We start from the raw sequence: 22,741 nt of genomic DNA, 5'->3' as shown, positions 1-22,741 counted from the left end.
TTCCACCAGTTACACCGTAGCCAGAGCAGAGTTTAGCATCCTGCACTGCAGTGCTTTCTATCCTGCTAGAGCGCAAACTCTGTGAATGAGAATAAACTCGATGAGATGATGGAGATTGTGTGTCAGATACGTGACTGGGAAACCCACAGAGATCAGTGCAGAGTCCTCATTTCGACTGCAGCAGTGCTTTTGGTGAAGCTGGTAAGAGCCTGCATCGAACTGGGGGCCCAACACCACTCTGAAATGCCACTGAGGGAAGAGTCAGGGAGACTGCTGGTACGTCAAGTGCTCTCCTGACGCGGGGCAGCACGGGAGCCATCCTTCACTTACACATTAGTGAAAACCCAAACACAACAACAACAACGAGGCTGTTACATGGCAGAAAGGAGCTGAAGAGGCAGCGGCAACCAGTGCTCAGCATCTGCGCGCAGCGTGGCCCCGGCCGGGGATACACGCTCAGCACCTCGCGTGCGAAGGGTGGGCTCGGGGAGGGATGCCGAAAGAGTAGCCAAGCGGAGGGAGGAGCAGCAGGAGACGCCAGCCGAGCAAGGGGGGCCTTGGTAGCATCACGCGTGCACAGAAAGAGGAAAATAAAAAGGCAGAAAAAGATAGAAGCAAGTGGGGGATGAAAAGGGTTTTGAACTACGAGCAAAGGAACTCGGACCGCTTGAGCCCAGCGACGTGGAGGGAATCGGCGCCCCGGGCAGCCCCTATAAACAGACCTGCACCGCCAACTCTGACTCCATCTCCAAATTTCTCTTCCTCAGAAACCTAATTTCAGCTAAATGCTGGAGTGACAAGTGTAATAAAAATAACACTATAAGATGCATGAAGAATTTCCTTTCCTAAATATCAGATTTTAAAAGCAAAATAAACATTAATTCTCTGCTGTCCCGCCAGTGACACTGATGTGATTCATGGCCATTCCGCTGCACAAGGCTATGTTCTTTTCTTTGAGAAAAAGAATATAAATCTTCAGATGAGCTATCAAACGGCTTTATGATTAATTCTGTGTTATCCTTGAATTTAAAGCCAATGGGTGGGAGGAAAAGAGGAATATCCCACGGAAGAGGAATGGAGCAGCAGACACACTCAGCAGCTCCCAAGGTTAATCTGAAAGAGTTTCTTTCTCATCCCTCCTGCGGAATGCAGCGCTTCGGGGCTGACGCTGGCACGTCCTCCCCCCGGGAAACGAACCCCGCGGAGGGGCTGCCTCGAGGAAAAAGCAGGGCTGGTGAACGCTCCCTTTTTTTGCCTGCTGTGCCCAAATACGCTGAGCACAGGTCCCCTTTGGAAGCAGAGCCCACGCTGCCGCCAGGACCTGCAGGGACGAGCGCTTTGCAAAGGCTGTGCCTGGCTCCTGAGAACACCCACAGGTGTCTCACGAAAGGCTGGACAATTCCCTTTCATCCTCTGCGGAAATCTAGTAGGATTTTCCTAATTTCAATTTCAATAGGCGTGGGAAATTCCTTTTATTTGGTATGAGTTGAAAATTAAAGAAAAGAAATGAAGCCGTGCCTACGTATCTGATGTAAGTGTGGAATTTAACTGAGAGGGGTGAAAGATTTTATATCAGCTCTTACTTGCGCAGACCACAAATTAGCCACTGTCTGCTCCGGTCTCAGGAGGTTCACCTTGCTCTGATCACTAGGTTGTACCTGTTAAGAAGCAGCATGTCAAATAAAATGGATCGATAGCACTGATGGTATGTGACTCCCTGGTAAAATTCACTGATAATTTTATTTTTCTTGTTCTTGTAAAAAGGCGCCGGCCGGTGTGGAAAGTCATGTTCAGAGGAACAACAGGGCAGCCCTGTCCCCCATCCTGCGCCCAAGGGACCCCCCAGCCTCCAGCCATGCATGGGAGATGTCTCTGCGCTGAGTGGGCTGGGGTAGGTTCCAATTACCATGAGGATGGGGATTTTGTTTTTCATGTTGTCACCTGCGTGTTAGCAGCTGGATAGAAGCTGCCAACCCCTCCACCGAGCCAAGAAGCTGTCGGATCACGTTAAGGAGCATTGAATGGTACTGACAGATTGGGAATGAATATTCATGGCCATTATTCTGCAGTCTGCACCCCATATATGCGTTATCGGTAAAAAAAAAAAAAAAAAAGTAAAAAAAAAAGTCTGAACTGACCCCTCAAGCCTGAGTGTCACAAATTTTTGTCAAAATAAATGTGGTTAAAAATAAGCGAGGTGGTGGACTGCGTTGTCCTTGGCATGGCTTGCTGCTTCCTCAGGCGTCTCTGGTCCCCAGCAGTGTAGAACACCCAAATTCCCCAGGGAGAGGTTACACATGGGTGTCGCAGACAGAGCAGTTGTACAAAAAGAAATAGTTCCACATTTCTGGATATTTAGAGAAAAGAAGAGTAGTGCTTGGGGCCCCCTCTGCTCGGTTTCAGAGCAGGAGGAGTGGCCAACCCCCCGGGAGACTCCGCCACAGCTTTCAGCCTGTGACCCCGCAAGCTTTTGAGAAACTTCTGGGAATTTTCTCAGAAAGTTCAGGCTTTTTGTTTGTCATGACTCAGAAACCAACAGAAATCGAGGTCAAAGCATGAACGGCCAAGACTTTCTACAACTTAAATTGGCGTCTTTTGCTGTCTGGACTCTGGAAAAGGGACTGAGCAATAGAATGAGAAAATTGCTGATGCCACAAATTACTTGAAACCAGTCAAAGGTCAAAAAACTGAATAGACTGCGAAGACATTTAGTGGGTACCAAACAAGTCCAGGTCAATTGATAGGACGGTGTTGGAAGAACCCACATCTTGCCAAAGACACATTAGTTAGTATAAATTTTGGAAGATTTCTTGCAGTCTTGCAGGGATTAGGCCTGGGAAACATTTATAAACGCAAGCTCATTTGCTCACTGCATGCTATTGCTCCTTACAAGTAAAGTGCTAGGCAGCATAAAAACAGAATAGAAATAAAGCAATACAAAGGATACCTTAGTATCCCACCTTTTGTTGAAACTTTGTCCTAACCTAAATTTATCTTTTTGCAAACTAGAGTGGCTGTACTTGGAAAATGCACTCGGTATTTCTCCCTACCTCAAAAGATCTGGGCAGACGTAGAAAGTTATCCATGGCAATAAGCAGTCAACACATGAAAAATCAAAAAGATGGGATAGAAGAATTCAAGAGGAAATAAATGAGAGGGTATCCTGTAGAGATTTATGGAATTAGAAAAAAAAAGAGTAAAAGACGCTAAATCTGACACTTGATCTGTCTTGTTATATATAAACCACCAACAACTCCTAACACTAAATTATTTTTACTTTTGACTTATTTTGTTTTGCTCAAAAAAAAGCCTTTCATAGAATAAAGCATGCCATCCTACAATGAAAGCTTTTGAGAAACCCATGGAGAAGAACCTGACAGAAGTCATCCCTGCGAGCCCACGGGTGACAGTGCCAGTGCTCGCGCACCCCACCTCCAGCACTCCTCCTCTTTCCTGGGTATGTGCATGGCCTGGTCCCATGGTCAGACGCTTCGGAGCAGGGTACGACTGAGGTTACGGGCTCCACAGGATTAAAAAATAAATGAACAAATAAAAAATCAACACTCCTCCGAGCAATGAAAATATCTAAACACACTATGTTAGGTTAAAGCGAGTAAGGAAGGTAGACCTTCATTCACCATGGCAAAATTCAATGATTAACTATTTGTGTTTGTAAGAACTAATCCTAACTAAGAGGTTTTTTCTCCACAATACACGAGCTGGTGATCAGAAAAGATAGACAGAATAACATACAAATATGGGCCATCACCCAGAAAAGCAGTGCCTGTTCTCCGGGGGTGGCAGGAGGTGGAAACCAAGAGTGGGTTTGGCCCCTGGAGGCAGCTCAAGCAATGGCCGAGTCTTCATATTGATTAACTTGCTATCGTGCAAACTGTTAACGATATGCACACTTCTCTACAAGTCAGAAACACATCTTACAAGGTCAATGAACTGGAGCATGAGTATGTTGTGCATTCGTGTGACCAAATGAGCAGAAGACGGCTTTAAATGGGGCCAGAACTGAGCTGAAACAGTCAATGCAATTCTATGCAGCAGTCAAGAAATCCCACGTGCTCTTTGAATGCAAAAGGGAGAACAAACAAGAGAGCAAAACTCCTGTGTTTTCCGAAAAGAGCTTGTGTAGGCTGCTGTACAACCTAGAAGATTTAGAAACTCAATGTTTAGGAAAGTCCCAAGGGCATCCCAGGACAAGAAGAATACCCAAAATGTTCCACTGAAAATGTTCCACTGTCATCAGTTTTCAGCTAGGAAGTGTCATCTTCTCCATCCATCAAGGAGAGAGGAAACTTTAGCTCCATGTAAGACCTGGCTCTTAAAATTCTATTTGTGCTTTTGAAAGATCTCCACAAAAGTTTAAATAAAAAAGGACAGAAGATGTGGCTAGTATACTCAGGAGTGACCCACATGGAGAGCAAAAAGACTCTCACACAAATAACGGCTACAATTTACCATGGAGATGGTCAAACAGCGATGGTATCAGGACCACTTATTTTTATTTGGCAGTTTGAAGATCAAATATACCAGGAGGTGAAGGCTTGCTGGAGAAGGCACATGTTTGGGATAGCTGCGGGAAGGGGGCACGCTGTCCCTCAGGGTGCCAGGCAAAATCCTTCTACACGCTTCTTTATCCATCCCTTTGAAAATTATTCTCTTTCAGACAAAGGAATATGAAATAGAAATTAGTGACCACACTACAAACTGCTCACACATGAATTAGAATTACTTAAAAAATCATTAAATTATGTTGTAATGTTTATTCTATTTTGCTTATGATTTTTCTATCCATTACAGTCACAGAAATAAATGATTTAATTTCTCCGGCCTGCACTCCAGAGAAAGTATTGCTCTTAGAAGCTATGGAATATATATGTTAATCAGCTCCACTGCTGCCCATGCCATTACCACCCCTATTCATTTGTTTCCTGTTGTCATTCTTGATTACACATTTTTAGAACAGATTACTGTAATAACAGGGGGCGGGCAGGCAGTTCCCCTGCTACGAGTGTCCTTGGATCAATCTTCTGATCCCAGGTGAAATATATTTTTTCTAATAAATTGCCGGTCTGCTTTACGTTTCCTGTAACTTTTCAGTTTTGGAAATCAGTTAATATTAGTGATTCCAAGGAGAGGTAGGTAGAGCTTTGAAAACAGCATAAAGACACACTATTGGAAGCTTAGATGAAATACAGTACTGGTACTGCTTGAAACAGCAAACTGAGGAATCGAGTGATTTTTCCGTGCCTCCTAATTCAGCACCCCTTGAAAACAGGACTCTGCTCAGCCTCGGAGCCAGGTCTCGAGCGACGTGCTCCTACCACCAGCCTTTTCCTGCTGCTTTGTTCTGGGACCGGTTGTTTGGGTTGCCTGTTTAGTTTGCTATTGATTTCTTCGTGTTTTAAAACCATCCTGAGCAAATTGTCCTCCTGAGTGAGTCTCTTACCGCGGAACAAGGCTGTACTGTGCGTGCGGGTCCATACAGATGCACAGAGAAGCCAACGTTGCTGCTGAAGTGGCTGTTCCTTTCTGGGCTGCTTTTCAGCAAACCTAAAATGATGCTGTATATGGAATGCCATACTGATGGATTACAAAGAAATTCTTATGGACTACTCACAGCACAGCATATGTAGCTGCCTTCTTTGAAACAGAGTAATTGGGGGCTCTTGATCATGTACACCCTGTCAAAATCCCACAAAAGTCTGTGCTTCACAAGAAAAGCCAAATGGCAACCCTCCCCATCTGTCATTTAGGAGTGAGTAGGTACTCCCGTAAGTGTTAAGTTTATCAGAAAGCCATCAATTAATGACAAAGACCAACGCACCACTACCCAAAAAGCATCATTACACCCGGATTTCCCTGTTCCTCTTGACCAGCCTTCAAAGCCCCCCTCTTCACGTCTTGCCACTGAGCAAATAGCCAACTGCTCCCCATGCGAACAGGGACTTTAGGACCCAAAACTGCACAGGAAGGCTCCCCAGAGCCAAGGGAAGCCTGGGCGCAGCCACACACCACTCTGCACGGAGCTCGCCTTGGCTCCAGGGGCATCTCAGCCTGCTCGGGTGTTGAGGCTGGAGCAATGAGAGACTTAATAGACATAGGGATGACTCGATGCTTTCCATCAGCTCAAAGAAAATGGGACAGGAGCCATTCGGAGCTGATAATTACAGCATAAACTCAGACTCAATAACAAAGAACAGCAGCACAAAACCCCAGATAGATAACACTGGAATAAGAGAATAGGTTGTTTCTTCTTCTCATTTCTTTTATTCACATGGTAGAGAATTACTCTCTCTCACAACACTCCCTCAAACCTCTGTTTTTAGCGGTGTGGGTCATGGGGAGAACAGACCCCCTACATCCCTCCAAGGTTTAGCTACCACTGGACTAGGTCGAGACCTTCTCATCACAAACCATCACATGGACACGGGTGGCTGCTGCAGGTGGGACGGTGGTTACCCATCTGCCGTGGAGCCATGGTGCCTCTTGGTCACCACAGCATGGAGCAGCCTTGGCTGCCCCACCACCAGAGGGGTGTCCCAAAGCACTGTCCAGACCTGCGAGGGCTGAGCCAGGGCAAATGCTGGGACTCTGCACGCCAAAGTGAGATCTTGTCCTCCGGCCCGCTGGATTGGCACAGCTAAGTGAGCCCTAAGGCATGCTCTAGAGAGGTTTCCACTAATCATCAATCCAATAAAGACTGTGGTGGCAGATACGTACCACGCTTTTATGCAAAGGACTCCCCATATGAAGGTCTCCAGTTCCCCCAGCGTTACCATGGGCTCAGTGGCCAGCTCTCAGCCCCGCAGCCTCCCCGCGAGCCTGGCTAGCGCCGGGGAGCACCCCTGGACACACCACCTCCGCTCTCTGTTTCAACTTTTGAGGCCACAGGGGATCTTAAAGGTCTCTCCAAGCGAGCTCTGCAGTGAACACTAACAGCGGAATACTAAAGTACAAAATATTTTCTGCTCAAATCTAAGAAGCGCGTCGCAATTTCAGCTGTGCGCAGCAGAACACCCTGCTGGAAAAGCCCCATGCTGGGAGGAGGGCAGGGCAGGACGCAGCAGGAATCCCACCAAGCAGCGATGAGCAAGTGACACCTCCAGCAGCTCCTCCCGCGGATCCACACCAGCCCATCCCCCCAGGTCCACACACCTCATGGGGTGAGGACAGCACCGTCCCCATGGCTGACTCTTTCCAGCAACCTCACTTCATAAACACTGTGGCTTCCACATTTCAGACACAACGCAATAAACCCCCACGTGTCTGCAAGAGCGACTCAGTATTCATATTCAATAAAGTGCTTTACTTCAATTAATGACTTTCTTTCGATAATTACTTCACTTGTTTTGAATTAGGAACCGTGAATCCGCTGATAAATTGACCGATTTGAAAGATTTATTCCCACTGTAGCTTCTGCAATTTGCTTCTCATGCAGCACTGCATCGCAGTGATTCCCGCCCGGCAGCTCCGGAGCCAGCGGGGAGGAGAAGCATGGGAAGGAGGGGACACGGCAGGGCACGGGCTGCCAGCCCGCAGGGATGCCCACCCGCTGCACCCCGGCTTGTGCCCCCTTCGTCTTTCCCCCACTGCCCCCACGAGCACAGCACCGGGCACGGAGCAACACCGCGGCGCGGGGGCACTGCTGGTGCTGCGCCTGCACGAGCCCAAGGGCCAGGGGGTGAAACACGGTCATGCTCCAAAAAAAGTCTCTATACGCCTGAGGTCAAGGCCTCTCGCTTTTTCCAAAGACAAGGGCTAATTATTAATATATATTTAATTTAAATATTAATCTAGGTGAGGAGTCTGGAGCACATGTCTGATGAGGAGTGGCTGAGGGACCTGGGGGTGTTCAGCCTGGAGAAGAGGAGGCTGAGGGGAGACCTTCTTGCTCTCTACAGCGCCCTGACAGGAGGGGGTAGCGAGGGGCGGTCGGGCTCTGCTCCCAGGGAACAGGTGATGGGACAGGAGGAAATGTCTCAAGTTGTGCCAGAGGGAGTTAGATTGGAGGTTAGGAAAAATGTCTTCACCACAAGGGTTGTCCAGCACTGGCACAGGCTGCTCAGGGAAGGGGTGGAGTTGCCAGCCCTGGAGGGATTTAAAAGACGGGCAGACGTGGTGCTGAGGGACGTGGGTTAGTGTTGTTTTTTGGCAGTGCTGGGTTGATGGTTGGACTCAGTGATCTTAAAGATCCCTTCCAACCTCGATAATTCTACAATTCTATGCTTCTAAACCCTGGCTCAGGTTGCCCAGAGAGGTGGGAGATGACCCATCCCTGGAAACACTCCAGGCCAGGTTGGATGGGGCTCTGAGCAACATGGTCTAGTTGATATCCCTGCTTATGGCTCATGGCCTTTAAAGGTCCCTTCCAACCCAAACCATTCTGTGATTCTATAATCCTCTGAACTTCTCAGCCCATTTCACCCTTGTAGATCATTCTGCCGGATGATCCAGATTTGCCTCATCCCGTGCCAGCTGTTGGGATGGTTGGGAGTTGCCTACCAGTGCTTCCCATTGCAAGACTCCGCAATCATTATCTAATTCCCTTTTCAAGTGCAATTACTGGAAACAAACTTTTCTGCCATCCATATTTGCCTCTGCTGCTTCACTACATTTCAGTGTGCTTTTTTAAAAAAAAAAATATTCTTTTTTCTTGAAAATTGAAAGCCTCTTAGAGCAGTGGCAGAGCTGCAGGATCTCTGCGCTGTCGCAGGGACGTGAAAGCAGCGTGGGGCATCCTGGGGCTCCGGGAGAGCGGGCATCCCGCTGAGCCCATGCTGGGTTTGGGGTGGCTGGGGGGGTCCGGCCGGGGGGCGCAGGGCTCAGCACCCTCTGCAATAGCTATGGCTCGCAGGAGAACTGTGCATAGAAATAGTAAGTGTGGTTAAACACTCAATTTGTCAGTAAGAAGACCTACATTAACTAGATTTAGATTTACATCAATTTAATCATTAGCGCGCATTATTACTGAGTGTGTGTTAAGTGCGTGTCTGTAAAGGCATATTTAAGCATCTCAACGCATTTAACAACTGGAAATTTTTACAGACTGCTTTCCACGCGTTTCCAGGCGGTGTCCTGCCAAGCTGTGGTAAAGGCGCGGGGCTAACGGCTCAGTGCCCGAAAGCACTGTAAAGTGCTGCCGGTAGAGTGAAGGACACCGCCGCAGGTGTGACCCGCAGTGAATCCTCCTCCGACCGGTTTGGTACAGGCACACTGCATCAGAATAGGCCCATTTGAACTGTGCTGTGATGCAGATGTATAATGAACCGGGGTAAGTCTCTAAGTGTACTTAACACCTCCTGAGCAGCACTCCCAGCTGGCATCTATCTCCGCCGCTCCTGACAGCAGCAGCGCAAGCAGTGAGCATTTCGGTTCCCCACGGCTTAGCACGCTGCTTCATTGCCACTTCACGGTGCTCCACTGGGGTAATCCTCTGCTCCGCATCCCTGCGGGGACGTGCTTCACCTCCTCCCTGGCCGCAGCCGCTCTCTGCTGCGCCGTGTGTGTCATTTGGTGGGCACAGGGACCGGGACCCTCATTGCACGAAGGTTTCCCGCACCCTCCCAGATCACAGCATCCCAGACTGGCGAGGGCTGGAAGGGCCCTCTGGAGCCCCCCCAGTGCCAACCCCCGCCGGAGCAGGGGCACCTCCAGCAGTGGCACAGGACACCTCCAGGCGGGTTTGGAATGGCTCCAGAGGGGGAGACTCAGCAAGGCTGATCTCTAATGAAACTGCTTTACCCCTTAAGACATTTGCCGTTACATTAAAAATACGTTATGCCACATAAGTGGCATGTGTGCATGCAGAAGAGCGTTTTAAAAATCCCTTTTCAAACTTTTCCCAATTCTTAAGTCACCCCAACCCTTGTCTGATCTGCCTCTTTGCATTTCTCCCCCTCGCCCCCCCCCCCCCCCCCCATATTTGCAGGTGATGTTGTTATACGCCAGCTTCCTAGACTGGAGAAATAAAATCCTGACATAGAATATTTTCACGGAGCTTTTTTCAGGTTAAATGTAAGCAGATTTGGTGTGGAGAAGCTAATCCTTTCAAGGCATATTTAGCTGTCTCCCCAAGGAGCGGATCAAGTGGTGCGTATTTCAGAGCTCACCAATCACATTAAAAAACATTTCATTTCGCTGCGGATATCCCTAACACCTCCCTGCACGAAACGGGAGCCCACGCAGGAATTTCAGGCCCTTTCCCTGCTCCTCACGGGTGTCAGGGGCGAGCCGAGCCCACGGGAGCTGCTGGGACAGGGACAGAGCACAGGGTGTGCGTGCGGTGCCCGAAACCACCCTCTGCCCGCTGAGAACTGGGAAAAAAGGCACAATTCTGCCTCGTCCGTTTAGACCATTCGCGTCACCAGTTCAACAATCTGCTGAACTACTGAGAGGAAAGACCTTGCGGTCTTTCGGCTCCTCCCCAAAGCTACGCTGGTTTATTGCCAGACTGCTTCCTGGCTCTTCAGGGACACACGAAGGTTTGTCATCTCTGTTTGGCCCTTTTCTGCCCATTTTGCCAAAGACAAGGGATGAGCGGCTGCCTGCGAGCGTTGAGTCCCGGCAATGTGCTCCTCTGGGACAGACCCAGCTTTGACCCCGGGGGAGACAGCGCTCTGTCCCCTGGGAGTCCTTCATCACTGCACGGCCTTTCCATTGCGAGTGCACCGCAACTTGTGTGGGGAGCTTTCCCTTTGCGGGGAAGGGTCGTGCTTTAATTTTTCATTCCCCACGGGAACTGGAAGGTGGTTGAAGGCTTTTTCTTGAACGTTCGCTTTCATTGAACCAGAATGCCTCCCACCGCAATCAAAGAGGGGAACCTGGGCTTCTCAGCAGGGTACCGCTGCTGCCCGTGCCACCGCTGCACAGCATCGAGCACCGCTTCGGGAGGTGGAAGACAGGCTGGAGAGGGAGCTCTCCGCCCATCAGGAGCTGAAACGGGGTTTTTTTACATAATTACGTGTCCTGGAAAACTGATGGGGCTCTGTGGGTGGTAAGAAGAAACAGAGCAGAGTATGGAACTCATGCGCATCCTTCTGCGCTCAGACGATGCTCTAGAGGACTTTGCTGGCCAGTAAATGGAAAGGGCAACCAAATTACTCCCAAATACACTCCAGTATTCTGACACAAAAAAAAAAAAAAAAGCCTAGTCTTGTTCTCTTTTCTCATTGAGGCACATTAAAAGATTAATAAGGAAGATGTGATCCTCAGGAAAAGGGCGTACAGGATTTCTATTAAGAAGTCTATAAGTCTAACCAGATCAGCAACAGCAGCGGTAATAAAATATCTTTCTGTGATCCTCACAACTGAGATTAAAGCCTTCAAGCAGCCCACAAGATTAAGGAAATTACTTCCATAAAGCATAATCTGTTACCCTTTCTGGACTTGGCTCAGCCACACAGTCAATCAGGGAAAAATGTTTTCTCCTACTAAGAAAAAAAAATTTTTATAGTGACGCTTCTTTGCAAAAATGAGAATTTTTAGCGATAACAAAATCCAATTTTCTTTGACCTGGTTTCTGCAGGACAGTGACTACAGGCTGGATGTTGTAAACCATTTCTCCAACCTCTCAAGCCCAGGGTTAGCTCAGTCCCTGCCTTCTGGTTTCTCTCGCAGGGTAGAGGAGCGAGTCCCTCTCCCGGCATCGGGATAGTGATGAACTTCTCATTCCCCTCACACCGCGTTAGACTGCACAGCGCTGAGCGTGCACTAGGGCACAAACCTTTCGCTTTCCAACCAGCTACAGAGAAAAACTATTTTTCTGGCATGAAACAAACTCCATTTCATTTTGACAGAAAGAGCAAGAAATCTACCCAGAGAGGCTTTCTCTGAGCCACCACCTTTCACCAAGACCTGTCCCTGGGCATCGGCCACCGCCTGCGAGCCCAGTGGCCACCACCGCTGCTTCGGGTAGGGTACCCTCAGGTACCCTCAGCTTTCGCAGGGCAAGGGCCAGAACCGCAGCAGGAGGGGAAAAAAAAACAAACCAGAAGAACCCATTACAATCATAGCTTAAATATTTCTTCTGAAGGTTATTAGAATGATTAATGCCTGCGCGCAAACTTGTTGAATTAGTACCCAAGTTAATCGAGGACTGGATAATTGTACAATTTCTATATACATAGTAAAGTATATATATTATGTAAATGAATAATAATAGAGTAATATTTCTTCTGTTCCTAAACAGAAAACTCGCTGTTAATGCAGTTTTAATGTAAAATGCCATTTACAAAAGTGCCGTGAATCTGCCTGCTCGCCGGCAGCGGCGCCCACCAGGAGAGCGGGCTCTGCCGCTTCATCCCCACCATGGCCATGGCCACCAGATGCAAAGAGGCGGCAGGAGCGCTCGGGGACAAGGGGGGCTCAGGCATGCCACCGGCCAACATTTAGATTTTGAATGTACCTTTCACCCACACCTGGAAATGGTTGACTTTCTGCTCGGATTTGGCGGGGCTCCAAAGCCCTGCCATAAAATTTGGTGGCCTAAAGAGGGATTTTCAGCCGGGGAGAGCGGAGCACCACAGCCCCAGGTTTTGTGGAGCCACTCTTCTCGCAGCCTCCCGATTCAACCAGAATGGCACGGTATCAAACGTCTCTGCTACCAGGTTTTGAGGTTTTTATATTATTGCAGCAAATTTGACCAAAAAAACCCAGAGAGAGATCAGGCACCAAAGAAAAGCCGGAATCTGCAAAGCGGAATGGGAAGGAGCAGCGGTGCTGCCGGCCCCATCCAGCACAGGGCATTGCCGCCGGCAGAGACACTGCCACTGCTACAGGCAAATTAAAAGCACATTAAGAGGAATCTTGAGATTTTCGACAAAAGGTTATGGAGGAGTGATGCAGGGCAAACGGTTTCACTTAATATACACTTACAAGTGTTGCAGAGGGATGTCAGCATCAATTTGATAACACTATCGCAAGAGCAAAAGACTCCGGGGAGCCAGCTCCGCTGGGAAGGAGCACATCTGATAGGAGCAATGCAGATGGTAATGGACTTTTTGCTTCGCTAAGTGACACGATGTCAATAAAGTGAGCATTACAGGAGAGCGATGCAAATTTTAAGTGTTGGGAAACCCTTGCCTGGCCCATGGGGATGCTTCTCCTGCCTGGCGCTGCGAGAGCTCACATTACCAGCCTCCACGGGAAGATGGGGGAGGCCAAGAGATGAACCTGCACCAAGGAGACTTTCCGTTTGTGCTAGGATAGAAAAAAGAAAAGAATAATTCAAATAGATGAGGGAGGATAACAAGCAATGGCTGCGTGCACGGAGAGCAGGGTCTTGGCTCACTCCTTTGTTGCATCAGGAAAAAGGAAACTGAGATTCTGAACTGGAAACCGCAGTCCAACCACAAAGAGGAGTAGCATTTTAAAACCAGGGATTTTGTTTCCCGGGAAGCTGACACTTTCCCACCCTGAGCGAGCGTGGAGAACACAGGCAGCAGCTGCGGGAAGCGGCGCATCTCCATCGCTCCCCACTTTACCTCCCTGGTTAATTGGCCGTAACGGCGGCTATTTCTTGTCTGGAATAAATGAGGTGTCACTTTTCTGGGACAGCACTGTGGAAGCAGCTGTGTGCTCACCCTCCCACAGTCAGCCAGAAAAAAAAAAAAAAAAATCATAGAATCATTTAGGTTGGAAAGGACCTTTAAAATCATCAAGTCCAAAACATAGCTCTGAAAGTGCTACAGGAAAGGAGTCTAAACCCAAAGTCTAATTTGCCTTGTACCTCCAATGTCTTCCTAGAACAGCTGTAAACCTCCCCAAACGTCCTTTGGTTTGGCATTTAACCATTTCCAAGCCAGGCAGCCCAAAAGCCCACCAGTTGGTGACAGCCCAAAGGCACTGGAGACGTGCTGCTGGGGGACGTGGCAGGGCTGTGGGTGAGTGGACCCCCTCAAAGCACCCACATAAGCAAGGGCAACGGCGTATGCCCTGATGCCACGTTTCATCCACGCCTTCTGAACAAACAGTTCTCCCTTGCTCGCCAGACATGTGAAATCTGTGCCAGTTATGTTTGCAAACGTAATTAATTGTTCTCAGCGCGCCATTTCTGAAGCTCTTCAGGCACATGTTACCTGCAGCAATGTGAGGGACGCGCTCAGGCAGTAGCACGGGAGACATCCCTCCTCTACTCGGCAGGTTGCAGTAAAACGCCCCCAGCACCGCAGTGAAGGGGACGCTGCCCTCGGCGGCTCTCCCGGGGCACCGGCACATCGCCTGGGGAAACGGGATGGGGTTGGGTGGCCAAAACCTCCCGCCCCTGGGGAATTGCCCCGCGAGGGCACCCGGCGTGCACAGGGGGGACGCAGAATCCCCCCAGTTAACGCGGTGGGGAGCAGTTTTTTGGCGAGAGCTCGCTCGCCCTCACAAAGAACAAAAGTAGCTTAAATGGCAAGTCTGAAAAGACCTTGCTCGTTAAATGGGTTTATTATTTCCTGAGCTCTGTTTAATCACCCTTTTAAAGCCTCTGTTTGCTAATTGAATGCTTCCCCTTTTATCAGGAGATAAAAGGAACGAGGAGTTGTTGGAAATGGTTGATTATACATATGTATAAGTACACTGGGCTGCTTAATCAATCCGGTAGAGGCGAAATTTATATTTAACCTAAACCAATCAGCTGCTTTGTTATCCCCGTTTTCTGGGGACTTTTCACAGTTTCCTTTCCAAAAGACCGTGTGCGTGTACGCGTGGCTGGTGACCATCAGCCGCTCATGGTGGCTGCAGCTCGGGGACACCCGGCACCGTGCAACCATGGGGCAGGTCCCTGCTGCCTCCCAGCATGTCTGTGTCCACACAGGTGACAGACAGAGGGTTGGGGACAACTGCAGTGAGCCACAAACGTAGGGCAGCAGTGGGGTACCCCACACCGATGTGGCTGGGGCTTTTCCCTGTGTCCCAGGTTTGATGCTCACAGTCTCGTGGTGTATTTCCACCGATGCATTAGGGAGTCACTGGGGACTGAATGAAAAAATCTACAAACATTTGGCAAATACAGCCATAATGTTTACAGGTAATGTGCTCTGACCACATTCTTTCCCTCTTTTGTTTGCTCTGAGAATATTTGCGTGAATTCATCTATTCTTTCCCTCTTTTATTTGCTCTGAGAATATTTGCGTGAATTCATCTATACAACTGTTTGCAAAAAGCTAACACCTAAAGTTCCGTGTGTGTAATAGTTGCTGGAAAGGAGAATTTAAGGTCATTTACACCAGCACTGCCATCGAAACTGTGCTCTCCTCTCCACACAGCAGCTCCGTAACTCATGAGAACTACTCAGCTCCCCCTACAATAACCAAGGGAAGGAAACCAAACCCAAAGTCGGAGTGTCCACAGCTTTGAGAGCTACTGAAGACATTTGCAGGATGGTCATGAAACAATTGATGAGCTCGAAGCTGAGCTGGAGCCGCGTGTGTGCAGAGAGGGCAAGGTGGGCACGGTGGGTGGGCAGCGAGCCAGGGCGAACCCCCCAGCAGAAGGCACCCTGCCCTGCCCCAGCATCCTCCAGGAGAGCTTGCCTTACAGAATCAAGAATCATAGAATGTTTAGGTTGGAAGGGACCTTGAAGACCATCCAGTCCCCCCCCCCTACCCTGGGCAGGGCCACCTCCCCCCAGCCCAGGTTGCTCCCAGCCCCGTCCAACCCGGCCTTGAACCCCTCCAGGGATGGGGCAGCCACAGCTCCTCAGGACAACCTGCGCCAGGGGCTCACCACCCTCACAGGAAAGAATTTCTTCCTCAGATCTCATCTCAATCCCCCCTCTTTCAGTGTAAAACCATTCCCCCTCGTCCCATGGCTCCCCTCCCTGACCCAGAGCCCCTCCCCAGCTCTCCCAGAGCCCCTTTAGGCACTGGAAGGGGCTCTGAGGTCTCCCCAGAGCCTTCTCTTCTCCAGGCTGACCCCCCCCAACTCTCCCATCATGTCCATTCTTTGATTTGCTGCTGTCAGTAGAGTGCAGCAATGGAGACAGACCTGCAGGCTTGGGCATCCCTTTGCACCACTGTCACCTTGATATGGCTTCTAAATGAAGCCCAGATATAATTAAAAAATATTATTCCTTTTATAGGAAAGGATGCCCCATATCTGGGCTGCAGATACCAGCCCAGCCAAGGGACGTCTGTAGGATTTGCAAGAGATTTACCAGCGGTGGAGAGCGCTTTGAAAGGAGCCAGCTTTGCTAAATAGCTAGGCAGTTTTGAACAAAGTATCCCTTTTTTATCCCCCCAAGCATAAATTATCAGTTATAACACATAATTGCGGCGAGAGAGAGAGGAAAACAAAAGTTAAATGAGCTAAACTGTAAGCAGAGACACTTTTTGAAAAAGATAAGTGTGAAGTAAGTGAACCAAAACTGGCTTAAACACAGGGGAGAGTGGATAATCAAGTTCAGGAATTAAAGTGAAAAAATAGGAGATGGAGTTTAGAAGGATGTCTATCGAGCAGCATACCAAAAGATCAGGAAAGTCAAGTGAAGGATAATCCGATCCCAGCAGGATTTGTGCAAAGTGCTGTTCTCTGACTGCAAACACTCTGCTCGGACCTATTTATGACTCTTACTGTTATTTTGGCTGGCTGATAAGTGCTGTTGCACTCTCCTGCGTGGTGACGGGTTTCAGGTGAGCTGCGGAAGAGCAGGAACTCGTGATGGATTATGATGGACTGAACAGATGCTTTTGCACGGTGAGATCCTGCCCTGAGCACAAGCAGATACCCACCAGCTTCCAGCCGCCCGCCAACAGCTTGTCCAACACCAAGAAACGTTTCACCTCCCGTCTTTAAATTGCATTATACTTCTAACGGGGGTACTTCAGCTCTGCAGCGGTCAGGGCAGCATGGGCGATGGTGACTGAACGACACAGAATCATAGAATGGTTTAGGTTGGAAGGGACCTTGAGGATCATCTACTTCCAACCCCCCTGCCCCGGGCAGGGACACCTCCCACTAGGTGACCAAAAAGATGTCACTGCGCACCCCACTCCTGCAGTGGGGCACACGGTCTTGATTCCCTGTGTTGTTTCTGCTATTTTTAATGCAGTGCTGCAGTTCGCCTAGGAGCATTCCGAGGGGAGGCGGAAGTGGAGGAGATGGTGGAGGCAATATCCATTCTTCTGCTTGTCTCCAGAAAGCGGTATGATTTCCAATTTGTTAGCGCTCATTTCCAAGTGTATTGCTTTGACCAGGCTGTACCCACAAGCTAATGCATTGCAGGTGGGGCTGCTGCTGGATTGCAGAACGCTTTCACACCAGCCTGAGCTTAGCCGGGGACGAGGCCACCAGCTAAATGTTTTTCGTTTGCCATTTTGGAGGACAGGAGCTTTGGCTGTACGCGTTTCATGGCAGCAGCCGTGCCAACAAGCGCCCAGGGGAAGGTGCGGAGCCCAGCGTGGGCTTTCTCCAACAGCGGGCAGCACCGCCGCTATCTGCTAAGGGAAAATGAACCAATTTAGGGTCTGAGGGCCCATGGCTGGAGCCCTGCCCGCCGCAGCCCTGCCTGCCAGGCCTTCCAGCATCCCGTGTTAATCTGGGATACGCATTTCCACAGGTGGGGCTCAGCCAGCTCATCACCTGGGGCTGCACTGTGCGTTACGGGGTCCGCTGGTAACGCCGCTACCAAACGACATGCTGATTTGCGAAATAATTTGCTTAAAGACAAAAAATGTCAGCCCAGAGTAAAGCCTGGAAAATTCAGGTATGCCTGGGCAAAACACTGGTGTGCAGCCCAATGGCCGCATGGAAAAATGAGGAGTCTCTACTTCTGAGGGCTCAAGGGGCAGCACGTCCAACGGCCCCGGCCCTCCCGCAAACTGAACCACGGCCTCTGGTTCAAAGCTTTTCTGGGAAAAGCATCCTGAGGGAACCAGCAGATGAAGTTGCCAAGCCAATATCCATCATATTTGAGAAGCTGTGGCAGTCTGGTGAAGTTCCCACCTTTCCTCTTTTTCCCACCAGCTGGAAAAGGGGAAATATAACTCCCATTGGTAAAAAGGTAAAAAAGGAAGACCCGGGGAACTACAGGCCGGTCAGTCTCACCTCTGTGCCTGGCAAGATCATGGAGCAGATCCTCCTGGAAACTCTGCTGAGGCAATAAGGAGGTGATCAGTGACAGCCAACATGGCTTCACTAAGGGCAAATTGTGCCTGCCAAATTTGGTGGCCTTCTAAGATGAGATTTGGTGGATAAGGGAAGAGCAACTGACATCATTTACCTGGACTTGTGCAAAGCATTTGACCCTCTCTTGCATGACATCCTGGTCTGTAAATTGGAGAGGTATGGATTTGATGGGCAGATTGTTCATTGGATAAAGTACTGGCTGAAGGGTCACACTCAAAGAGTTGTGGTCGATGACTCAGTGCCCAAGTGTAGACCAGTGGTGTTCCTCAGGGGCTGGTACTGGGACCAGTGCTGTTTAACATCTGGGCTGCATCCCCCGCAGCGTGGCCAGCGGGGCGAGGGGGGATTGTGCCCCTCTATTGCGCTCTGCTCTGGGGAGACCCCCCGCAGTGCTGCCTCCAGCTCTGGAGCCCCCAACATAGGAGAGACATGGACCTGTTGGAGTGGGGCCAGAGGAGGCCCTGGAGATGCTGGGAGGGCTGGAGCCCCTCTGCTGGGAGGACAGGCTGGGAGAGGTGGGGGGGTCAGCCTGGAGAAGAGAAGGCTCCAGGGAGACCCCAGAGCCCCTTCCAGTGCCTAAAGGGGCTCCAGGAGAGCTGGGGGGGGACTCTGGATCAGGGAGGGGAGCCATGGGATGAGGGGGAATGGCTTCAAACTGAAACAGGGAAGATTTAGATGAGATATGAGGAAGAAATTCTTGCCTGTGCGGGCGGTGAGCCCCTGGCGCAGGGTGCCCCGAGGAGCTGTGGCTGCCCCATCCCTGGAGGTGTTCAAGGCCGGGTTGGACGGGGCTGGGAGCGACCTGGGCTGGGGGGAGGTGTCCCTGCCCGGGGCAGGGGGGTTGGAACTGGGTGAGCTTTAACGGCCTGTCTAACCCAAAGCATTCTGTGATTCATGATAAAAGCGGCAGTGTGGGGAAATGGGTTTCTTAAATATTTTGGAAATGCTTAACTGCCTCCAGCCACTTTCTGAGCAAAGAGGAGGCTGAGGTGGTGGATGGTCACTGATCTATCTTTTCATCTACTGCCTGCTGCGGGGAGCAGCAGAGCCAGGACCAAGCACGCTCGCTCTGGTTAACAACATAAGCTAAGGGGAGCCATCCCAGTTACTTGGGTTTTTTCTTATTTTTCAGGCCCCACTGGTGCAGTGCTTTGAAGCCATTCCGTCTGCAGTGCATTTGCCAGTCCTTCAGGCTTAACACGCATTCAGGTGCTTGGTCTCCTTCCCAATCACTGATTAGCTGATTTTCAGTGGCTAGATGGAAGAGAAGAGTATCTTGTTTAATTAAAACCTGGGAACATTTCCCTGAATTGCTGGGAAGATGCAGGGATGCAGTGTGAAGGTATACTGTATATTTTCTTATTAAGAGCATCATGTCAGAAATACAAGCAAGAACTAGAGCTACTGCATATTTCATATGAGACTACCTTTAGCAGCGTGCAAGACAGCCCTGAAGATTGCTTTAGAAATTATTCTGGCTGTGGAGCATCAACTAAAGGTGGCTCGATTTATTATTTTTTTTTTAAACTTCAGAGTGATGTCACTATATTCATACATATATATATATATATGATATATATATATCATATACTCATTTGCTGCAAAGTAGGTGCCAGACTCTCGCTATAAACCCAACACATGTGTTGGGTAATTACCGTTACTCACAGTAGCAGCTAAGACCATTTAATAAAGTATATATATTTAGCATAGCAGTCAGAATAAATGTTTGTTTATAGAAATAGAAATAAAACTCATGTGCAAAACCATCTGCTTCTGTCATTACTGTCAGAAGGATCTGAGTTACTACCAGCTACTGAACCATCAGCTTTACCATGGGTTTGCATCGGTGCGATTGAAATTATCAAGGTCATCGGCCGCAATAAGTTCTCCAGTTTGTTTTGCTTTGCTCGGCTCTTTTTTATTTGATTGGGAATCAGACTGGAGCTGGCTGGACTAAAAAACAATGTTTGTGATTCACTTGGACCAAAATCAGCTTTTTGCTGGGCTTGCTGCAGTGGGTTCCCACGGTAGAACTCGGGGATGCTCATAGGGGAGCAGGGACCTCGGTGCGCTGCTGTCTGCCTGCCCGCTCCAGGGCCAATCCCACAACATGGCCTGGTAGAGCAATACATTGATTTTTGCCTCTTCCTTAAAGTACAGATCCCATTGCTGGGAGACAGTCTGCTAAATACACATCAAAGAGCCACTGAGAGAAAATAAGTGAGATTCAAAATGTAATGTCTTGTCTTCCTGAGTATTACAGACTGACTGGCGGAATAAAACTTATAATCTTATCTGCTGTTTCAAAATAAATATATTAAAGAAAGCACCAGTAACTCCACCTCCTCCTTATTCTGTCCAACACTACCAAATACCAGTTGGAAAACACAATGGTTTTATCACCGTGAAGGTTTTATCACGGAAAGATAATCACAAGCTACTTCTATAGCCCAAGAAATAGCTGACAACTCCACCAAGGGAAATAAAATTCTTTCTTCTCATAGTTAACGACTAACAACCAAGATTAAAGACATCCAGAAACATGGCTAGATATCTAGAAACATGGTTTTCACGCAATGAGAATTCCGACCCAAAGCCCTGAGGGCCACACGCGAGACCGGCCTCGGGAGGAGCGGTGGGATCCTGCCTCGACAGAACACTCTGGACGTGAGAGGACTGGTAGTGGCAGCAGCCACAGGCGCTGGGATGAATAAATCAGCACTGGGATGTAAACCCGCCATTCCTTCTCCTGAACGCGTTTCAACTTACTTTTGGTATTCTGCGTAATTTGTATTATAATTCCCAGCATATGAAGTAAACAATCTTATGGCTTTTTTGTGTGTTGTTTTTCCTGAGTATCTCTCCTGTGGCAAAACTTTTCTCCTAACAGAGGACAAGTGCAGAATATTTAACAAGACCAGCAAAGCGGAGAGGAAAATGTTGCCTTTCCTCTTCCCAGTCTTCCCTTCAGAGTACAACAAACACCCACCACCACACTCACAGCACCGGTGACCCCCATGATGGGGACAGACCCTGCTGTAAAGAGCAACGCCTTCTTTTAATGGGAATATTCTGTCCCGGATATCCTGAGGGGCAGGCTCTGAAAGCTTTCTGCGCGATAGGTATTTTTGGAAAGAGCCGAGGCCGTGCTCCCGGATACCGCGGGTCCCCAGAAGAATTGCTCTTTCACCGCACGGCTCTGGTGTCACGCTGTGAAACCCGTGAAGTCTACCTGCTCAAGAGTGGCGTAAGTGCTCTCTTTTCCTTTTAACATTTTCCTACCCGCAATTAAATACATGTGTTATTGTAAACGAGACCTATGACCAACACCCAATGTCAGCACCGACTTCGAGATCCTCAGCAGTTAGAAATGTATTTCAACATTGATGCTGTGACAGATGCCAGCTTCACCCCAAGCCAAGTGTGTCCTTCCCTGCACGGCGTACATTGAGGGATGCGCGTGTGAACTGCTCCCACCTCCCATCACGGGGGCAGTCCCACCACCACTGTGCACGGGGCTGAGGGCTGTGAGTGGAGCAGTGCCTGCACCGTTCTCTCCAGCACTGCTGAACTGCTCCTTCGGTAGGACTCTCTCAGACCAAGCCCATGCAAGAGCCGCTTGCCCAAGTTTTATTTATCTATTTAGAATCATAGAATTGTCTAGGTTGGAAGAGACCCTTGGGATCGTAGAGTCCAACCATCTACCCTACGCTACAAAGTTCTCCCCTACACCACATCCCCCAACACCACATCCAAACGTCTCTTAAACACATCCAGGGATGGGGACTCAACCACCTCCCTGGGCAGTCTATTCCAATGCCCCACCACTCTTTCTGTGAAAAATTCTTTCCTAATGCTCAGTCTAAATCTACCCTGGTGGAGCCTGAAGCCATTCCCTCTTGTTCTGTCATTAAGTACCTGTGAGAAGAGACCAGCACCAACCTCTCTACGGTGTCCTTTCAAATAGTTGTAGAGAGTGATGAGGTTTCCCCTCAGCCTCCTCCTCCTCCTCAAACTAAACAGTCCCAGCTCTATTCGATAGGACGAGGGGGAATGGCTTCAAACTGGAAGAAAGGAGATTTAGATTGGATATGAGGAAGAAGTTCTTTGCTGTGCGGGCGGTGAGCCCCTGGCGCAGGTTGCCCCGAGAAGCTGTGGCTGCCCCATCCCTGGAGGTGTTCAAGGCCGGGTTGGACGGGGCTGGGAGCAACCTGGGCTGGGGGGAGATGTCCCTGCCCAGGGCAGAGGGTTGGAACCAGATGGTCTTCAAGATCCCTTCCAACCCAAACCATTCTGCGATTCGGTGACTCTATGCAAGGAGCCCCTACCTATCATTGACTGTTGGGTGGCATTGAAACCCAGCTGAAGTGCCTTGGAGCAGATCCCGAGGAAAATATGACACCACTGATCCTTTTTGAGAGACGGCTGTGCCAGCACCAGACCTCAGAGGGGTCTGGAACAGGCAGGAGCAGCCTGGGGAGCTCGGCTGGTCCCAGGCACCCAGCGGCTCAGCACAGCCAGCGGACCGCGCTCTGTCGGGGAGGAAGATGCCAGTTACCCAGGCGACTTGACAGGCAGAAAATAATAGAAACAGGGGATTCATTAAATTACCTGATGG

Source organism: Vanellus vanellus (genome assembly GCF_965231255.1).
Source record: "Vanellus vanellus genome assembly, chromosome: 7".
Classification (NCBI taxonomy): Eukaryota; Metazoa; Chordata; class Aves; order Charadriiformes; family Charadriidae; genus Vanellus; species Vanellus vanellus.
The sequence above is the reverse complement of the archived record's forward strand: the minus strand, read 5'-3'. Positions refer to the sequence as shown.